Consider the following 8,316-nt stretch of genomic DNA (forward strand, 5'->3'; position numbering starts at 1 on the left):
TTCAGGTGGCCTGGCCCCTTGAGATGGGGGTGGGGGGGGGGGGATGGGGGGTGGCCTGACCCGCTGAGTTCCTCCAGCACTTTGTGTTTTGGTCAAGATTCCAGCATCTGCGGTCTCTCAGGTTTCCATTCCACAGAAAGATCTCAATTTTGGCATCTTTTATTAATGACCTGGAAAGACATTGGGAGGAATTTCCTTTTTGACATCCTGGACATTGAAATAGTTGATTGAAGTGTTTGATTGTATTTCTGAACACACCAGAATGGATTCTTTATTCCCCTCTCTGCATTCCATGTGAACAAACATTTCTGCTCACGTTTAGCACCTTTCCATGACCCATCTATTCAAACCAATCTTAAGTTAAAGTCCAATGTTAAGTCGCTACTTCAATCAATGAATTTCTCTATTTTAAAGTGTTTCCCTTTTCCTCTAAGATTGCATTTATCTGTGACCATTCATTCTGTGATTCTCAATTATTGCAAAACTATCTAACTCTCGTCTTGTTTTTAATTGTTTCCCCATTTTAAAACTTCTTTATAGTTTTTGTTGTAAATGGAACAATACTTTTCAATTTAATGAACATTTTGTTCTTTACACTAGATGTCTCCATTTTGCCAGCCTGCCACATTTTGGATAGAAATCGGTATTTGTACAATTTGTGGTACATTTTCTACACGAGTTCTAATGTGCCCTGCTAAGATGTGGTTTATGCGATACTGAATGGTGGCTCTTGCCAACATGAGTTGGAGCCAGGTGAATGTTGTCAGCACTGAGGTCGGAGGAAACCACAATACAAATTGCAACGGTGCACAAAATGCTGGAGTAACTCAGGCAGTATCTCTGGAGAGAGTGACGTTAATTAACATATTGTTATTTGCCAATTCCTTCTCTCCAGAAATCCTACCTGACCAGCTGAGTAACTCCAGCATTTTGTGCCTATCTTTGGTGTAAACCAGCATCTGCAGTAACTTCCTACAGCTATCACTCAGGCCTTGTCCAGTGTCTTCCATTATTTTACCTGGGGTGTTTACAATTGAAAATAATTGTGTACATTGCATCAGCCATGCCCTTTGCTGAAGGCCCAAAGTATTCCCACTACATGTGTTTCCTTGTGCATCTTCAAGGTTTATTCTGCAAAGGGGACACTGATTAATGGCCTCTGCCTCCCGAGCTATCTTTCTGATTTGGTTTTATGCATTTCTATCTGTGCTTTGAAATGACGATGTACTTTTAACCTGGAATAGTGAATTCTGATGAAAATCCAGTGGGGGAGAAAGCTTGAGCTTGAATGTAATGTACTGGAGGTACACTTTTAATGTGGAAATAATAACTTCTGCTTGAATGTAGGGAATCATTTTGAACAAAAATCTGTGTAAGTTCGTAACTGAGATGAAAACAATATTCCTCACAAGTACACAGCAGACCAGGCAGTTTGTGCAGAGGCATAAGAAAAGTTCATGCTTCAAGCTGATGACCTTTGAAAGTAGTTTAAGAAAGAGCCGCAGATGCTGGAAAAATCGAAGGTAGACAAAAATGCTGGAGAAACTCAGCGGGTGAGGCAGCATCGATGGAGCGAAGGAATAGGCGACGTTTCGGGTCTAGAGCCAAAAGGTCGCCTATTCCTTCGCTCCATAGATGCTGCCTCACCCGCTGAGTTTCTCCAGCATTTCTGTCTACCTCTGAAAGTAGTTTGGTATTTTATATCTCCAACATATAGTCATGGAGTTGCACAGAAACAAACCATTTTGCTATTTAGCCTTGTGAATGCTCAGTGACAAATCCAGTTGAGATGCCCAGTTCTTTAATGAACCCTTCCACTCTTGAATGTTGCTCAAAATATTGATTTTATAGAAGGGAAATGAAGTTCTGCTAATCCTGTGCAGCTCTGAACACCCTTGTGTGTTGGGTAAATGTGCAATAAAGTGTTTACAGAAAGTTTAGACTTGATGCTGAAGGTGGTTTCTGCTTTTTGTTCCATGCCTTTAATGTGCAGTGCCCGTCACACAGTCTGTCCACTAGGATTCACTTCTTCAATGTACATATGATAAGAAAAACATCTCTTTTGTCAGCTTTAATTGGGAAAGGTTTCCAAATCAGTGTTACAGTCTTTGTAAGAACATGTAAAATACCCATACTAAACACGATTGGAGCTGGTCTGAAGAAGGGTTTCGGCCCAAAACATTGCCTATTTCCTTCGCTCCATAGATGCTGCTGCACCTGCTGAGTTTCTCCAGCATTTTTGTCTACCTAAGATTGGAGCTTATGTTTTAAAATTTGTATTGAGGTTCAAAAGGTGGAACCTTATCATAGGAATGTGACGTTTAATATTCAAGTTTTGTTCTTGATGTAGTTTTAATTTTCCAATGCCTAGTTCATATTCTTTGCCAAGTCTGTTTGCATCATTACGTCCACACGTCTCTTTTCTTCTTCCCCCGTGCTGTTGCAGGTTCTGCCTGACTTATCTTTCCCCCGCACATGCAAGTGTACATCGAGGCTGAGTCGTACAGCACAGGAACAGGCCCTTCAGTCCAACTCGCCCAATGATGACGAGTGTAGCAGACTGTTTTTGAGCAGTTTGTTCATTTGACTATTTTTTTCTCTGCCTCGTTGCATAGATTGTTATCTCCTACCATAGAGGTTAGGTGAGGTTTGGGAGTGAGTTCCATACCTGCAAAATTGACGGGGGCAGTATGTTTCAAGTTGCTTCATACCTATATTTTAATGCACGGCTGATTCATTTTACTGAGCACACTGGGACTTCATGTTATATTGAATATTTGATCATGTCTATAATTTCTGACAACTTGTTAGCTTTAGTTTTTTTGTGGGTTGTTCCATATATCCCATACTGCAGACTTGGCAAAGGCGAGAGTTAGCATCCACTGTTTATAGAATTGCATCAATCTTACTCATCTCGTACTGCGCGGAGCTGTAATGTGCTACTGGTGATCTGGTTGGGATTTTTCTTGTTGTTGAAATACTTCCTTCATATTTCACTTTAACATAGTCATTGAGGTCTATGCCGGTTCTTGGTGCAAACCCCCTCCCCTCAACTTGACCTATGTTCTCTCATCTGCCCATTAACTTGCCCCAGTTCTCTCTCCCCCCCCCCCCCCCCCCCCCATCCACACCACGGGTATTTTAAAGTGGCCACTAATTTACCAACTAGCCCAGGGTAACCTGCGGGTTCATGGAGAGAACTTGCAAACTCCACAGGCTCAGAAGTTCTAGATTGAAGTCGTGTCTCTAAAGCTGAGGCAGCAGCACAACCCACTGTTTTGTATTGATGCTTTTTAGATGTTAAACTGTGGTGAGGAATGGAGTTAATGTTGCCAATACTCACTAATGGGTGATGGAATTCTCTCCCTTCTCTGGGATCTTTGTATGATATGTGTATTCCAATTTTGCTGAATTTTGAGCAGAGTACAGTGGGATAAGTTTTTAATTTTTGGATATTTTTGTAGAAGAGTTATCTAAGAGATAAGAGTTTATCATTTAATATGGTTGTGCCATAAAATGAGGGGCAGGAAATAGTGAAAATGGGAATAGAATTTATCTCAAAGGTTTTCTACAATCAAGGTTTGGATTCAAGGTTCTATATTTTTTTAAATATACAGATATTGTGACATGAATTTTGCATGTATGTGCAACTGGCTTTAATTGACAGGTTGACTTGTATCATAGCAGCATTTTATACAATTGTACAAAATTTAGCTTTTTATCCAACTTTGTTAACAGATGAGCTTATTCATTTTGCTATTTGAAAAATCTCTGGTTGTTGTAAAGTAATGCAAAATTGTTACCTCAATAAAATTCTTAAATAAATGAAACCTAGTTTGTTTCAGTCCGGTTTTTTTGCAACATGAACACAATGTAGATGTAGGCCCCATTCACTGCTTTAACATCTCTGCTATTGGATCCATGCGCTCCAAGGATTGCTATGGTTTTGTTATTGTACTCCATTAGTGTGCTTGACTGCACCAAAAGCAGATGCCACAAAACTTGACAAGAACATACAGTATGACTCCAATACTCTGTAGTTTGATAGTGAAGAATGCTATTGTTGGTCTGGCTAGAAGTACTTGCAGCAACAGTGAAGAAATCTGGACAATACAATAAAAACCATTCATTGAGCTGAGAGTGGTAAGTAGTATTTTAACAGATCCCCATTCTCGATGACAGAAAGACGAGTCATAGCACTATCATTAAAAGGTTAAGGGGGAACAAATATTTTTGGGAAAAGGAGGGGGAACTTTTTTAAAAAGTGTGTGGTTCCAAAGAGCAAGATAGTTGAGGGATGAGACCACTTCTGTGAGAAGCGAAGCAACAGGAGAGACAAATCCTTAGACTCCACATTGTGCCTTGGGGTACTGAACAATTGAAGCTATTTAAAATGTTAATGATTTCATCATTTTACAGGTGGGGCGAACAGGGCTCAACTAACATCAATAGGCCAGGATTGTTGCGTACAAGTCAAATGATCCTGAACAGTACAAGAAATCTCACTACCATCTTTACAAAGCCTTCAATACGCCAAGAGATAATCACTCTGAAGCCCATCGACTATGGCAAGGCCTGAATACTATAATGAGCTGCAAAGCAAAGTCAGGCAGCATCGCTGGTGATGGTGCATCCCTCCTATTGAAGTTAATGCATTGTATGCCCACTTTAAGCAGAAGGCCAACCGTCAGAAGAAAGAGCAGAAAGACATCCATCCTGTCAGACTTGAGTGTGCCTTTTCCCAGAACTTATACAGAAGTTAGATTGGCCTTCCTGTGGGTGAACTCACAAAAACTGGACGGATAGAGACCCTGGCTGCGTCCTTGGGAACTGGCGGACCACTAGCAGAGGTGTTGATGGCCCTCTTCCCTACTCCGGTCGGTCTAAGCTACCCAGCTGCTTCAAGAAGACCACTGTCATCCCAGTGCCAAAGAACTGCAAGATCTCATGCCTTTGGCAACACTGCTGATGAAGGGCACCAGCTGCATCATTGTTGTACAAGAAGTTGGGAAGGCCACATATGGGGTATTTTGTAACGTTTTGGTCACTCCTGCAGGAAGGATGTCGTTCAGCTAGAAAGGGTGCAGAGAATGCCGAGGAGGATTTCGCCAGGACTCGGGGGCGCCTCGGCAAATGGGGAAAGATTTGGCAGGCTAGGACGTATTTCTTGGTACACAGGAGGCTGAGGTGTATAAAATTATGGGAGCAGTAAATAGGGTAAATGCACAGAGTTTTTCTACCTAGGTTGGGGAATCAAGGAGATGGGTTTAATAGGAATCCAAGAGGCAACATTCCCCCTCGGGGTGGTTGGAATATGGAACCGGCTGTCAGTAGCTAAGGCAAGTGCTATAATAGTATTTAAAAGACACTTGGACAGCTACATGGATAGGAATGATTTAGAAGGACGTGGGCCAAACGTGGGCACATGGGACAGCTTGGATGGGGCACTTTGGTCGCAGGGCCTGTTCCCTTGCTGTATCCCGCTAAGATTTTGTTGCGATGTGGCTCATCCAAAGGTGATAAAATGAGGGGAACATGACAATCACCCATCGGTAACTGCAAGAAGCAACTGACCTTGACATAAACTTGCTAATCATAGCGTGAGATTCTGCTTATTATCACTGGCAGCTCACTCAGTTGTTATTAATAAAACCATTATTCAGTTTGCCCAGTGAAGATGTTTGTGCAATTGCAGTCAGCTATTTATATAACGCTGACTGAAAGCAGCAGTATCACTGGATATTTTATTGCCACAGTAGCTTATTATACAAGACCATGCAACTTTTTAACAATGGCAGCATCCCCCCCCCCCTTTCCTCCTTCCCCCCCCCCCCCCTTCCCCCTTCCCCCCCCCTTTCCCCCCTTTCCCCCCCCCACACACATACACTCTTCACCTGCGTGCTTTTGGTACATGTCCCTCGTAACATTTCTCTCACCGGTTATTGCTTGGGGATGATCACAATGACTCAAAGGGCCGAATGGCCTCCTCCCACACCCATTTTCGATGTTTCTAAACCTGTTGCCAGGGTCTCCATCCGTGCCATGTACTTTTCTAAATGTTTCTTAAATGTGATAGTAACTGCCTCAAATATCCCCTCCGGCAGCTTGTTCCATACACTCATCACCCTTTGTTGAAAGAAAAGTTATTCAGGTTCCTATTAAATCTCTTCAACCCACCCACCCCCACCTTAAACCAATGTCCTCTGGATTACATTAATTACATGAGAACATAAAATCTAAGATAGATATAAAAAGCTGGAGTAACTGAGAGGGTTATTACAGCTTTGGTCAACACCAGCACCTGCAGCTTCTTACACATACATTCTAAGAGTAGATAAACAGTGAACAGGTTGTGCCCAGTGAAACTCCACTGCTACTTCTGGAGGAGATTTTTCCGTTACCATCCACCCTATCAATCACCCTCAGAATATGACGATAAATATTGTATTGTATTGTATTGAATCTTATACGCTTCATTGAGATCGTATCTCATTCTTCTACAGTATACTCATTACATAAAACCAAAGATGCAAAGTGCCGGAGTAACTCAACGGGACAGGCAGCATCTCTGGAGAAAAGGAATAGGTGACCTTTCGGGTCGAGACCCTTCTTCAGACCCGCTCCGAAATGCTGCCCATTCCTTCTCTCCAGAGATTCTGCCTGTCCCGTTGAGTTACTACCTGCAATTTAAACCTGCATCTGCAGCTCTTTCTTACATTTAAAAAAAACAATTTGATTTAGCTCTTTGTCCATCAACCCCTTCATCTCAGAAATCGATCAAAAAGGCAACTTCTCTCCGTGATGCCTACAATACATTGTTGTTAAGAAGGAACTGCAGATGCTGGGAAATCGAAGGTAGACAAAAGTGCTGGAGAAACTCAGCGGGTGCAGCAGCATCTATAGAGCGAAGGAAATAGGCAACATTTCGGGCCGAAACCCTTCTTCAAAGTGGAGAAGGGTTTCGGACTGAAATGTTGTCTTTATTTCCTTTGCTCCATAGATGCTGCTGCAACCGCTGAGTTTCTCCAGCACTTTTGTATGCTGACAATACAGGTAGGTATATCCTTTGTCATGCGAGATGAAAACTGCAGAGCTTCAGATAAAGTCACAATATAATTGACTCGTAACTACAGGATGCTCACCTGTTCACTTCCCATGTTATTATATTGAAAGACAGGCTCTACACCATTTCCACAATGTGCTAATTGACCTATTGCCCCAGTCCGGATTCCATGCAAAATTTGAAACTGAGGAAGAGCATTTCCTCTTGAGAAATAATTGACTGTTTCTTTAAGCAGGTCCAGGATACATAGGAAAAATTCAGATAACATAAAATTGACTTTTATGTTACCTATTATGGTGTCAGCTGAGGGTCTCAGGTTTTTTTTTAAGTTTCCTTCATGATTCAAGCTTAACCTCATTAAATATGAAAAAGGTAAATGCCATTTTTTTTAAAAAAAGCAACTGTCCCATCTATTCAAACTCTTCCATTCGCTGCTTCTCACGGAACAAACAAGCAAGCAAATGACCAAAACTGAAGTCCGTAATTGATGTTGGATGTTATCACTCATGAGAACTGGGCCAGAACATCCTGTGGAAAAACAGGGTAGTGTTGAAAGCAGCTTCTTATTTTTTGTTGTTAATTATGTATCCATGCATAAAATCTCAGAATAAAAGGACATATCTTCCGAATGGAGAGGAGGAATTTATTTAGCCAGAGGGTGGTGAATCTGTGGAATTCATTACCACAGATGGCTGTGGAGGCAAAGACATTGGGTATTTTTCAGGCAGAGATTGATAGTTTCTGATCAACGTCCCTTCCCCAAGTACTTTCCCCAGCAACTGCAAGAGATGCAATAGCTGTCCCTATATCTCCCCCCTTAACTCCGAATCGTTTTTTCAGATGAGGTAGAGGTTCATTTGCACCTCCAACCTCATCTGCTGTATCCGCTGTTCCAGGTGTGGACACAGGCTTGGCGATCGTTTCACTGAACACCTCCACTCAGTCCACCTGAACCTACCTGATCTCCCGGTTGCTGGACATTTTAACTCCCCCTTCCATTCCCACAGAGCTTTCTGTCCTGGGCCTCCTCCATTGTCACAGTGAGGCCCAGCTTAAATTGGAACAGCACCTCATATTTTGCTTGGGCAGTTTATACCCCAACGGTATATATTGAACATAGACTTCTCCAACTTCAAGTAACCATTGCTTTCCCTCTCTCTCCATTCCCTCCCCTTCCCAGTTCTCCGACCAGTCTTACTGTCTCCGACTGCATTTTATCTCTGCCTTCTGGTTACCTTCTCCCAGCTAACAAT

Source organism: Leucoraja erinacea, chromosome 22 (assembly GCF_028641065.1).
Source record: "Leucoraja erinacea ecotype New England chromosome 22, Leri_hhj_1, whole genome shotgun sequence".
In the NCBI taxonomy this organism is placed as follows: Eukaryota; Metazoa; Chordata; class Chondrichthyes; order Rajiformes; family Rajidae; genus Leucoraja; species Leucoraja erinaceus.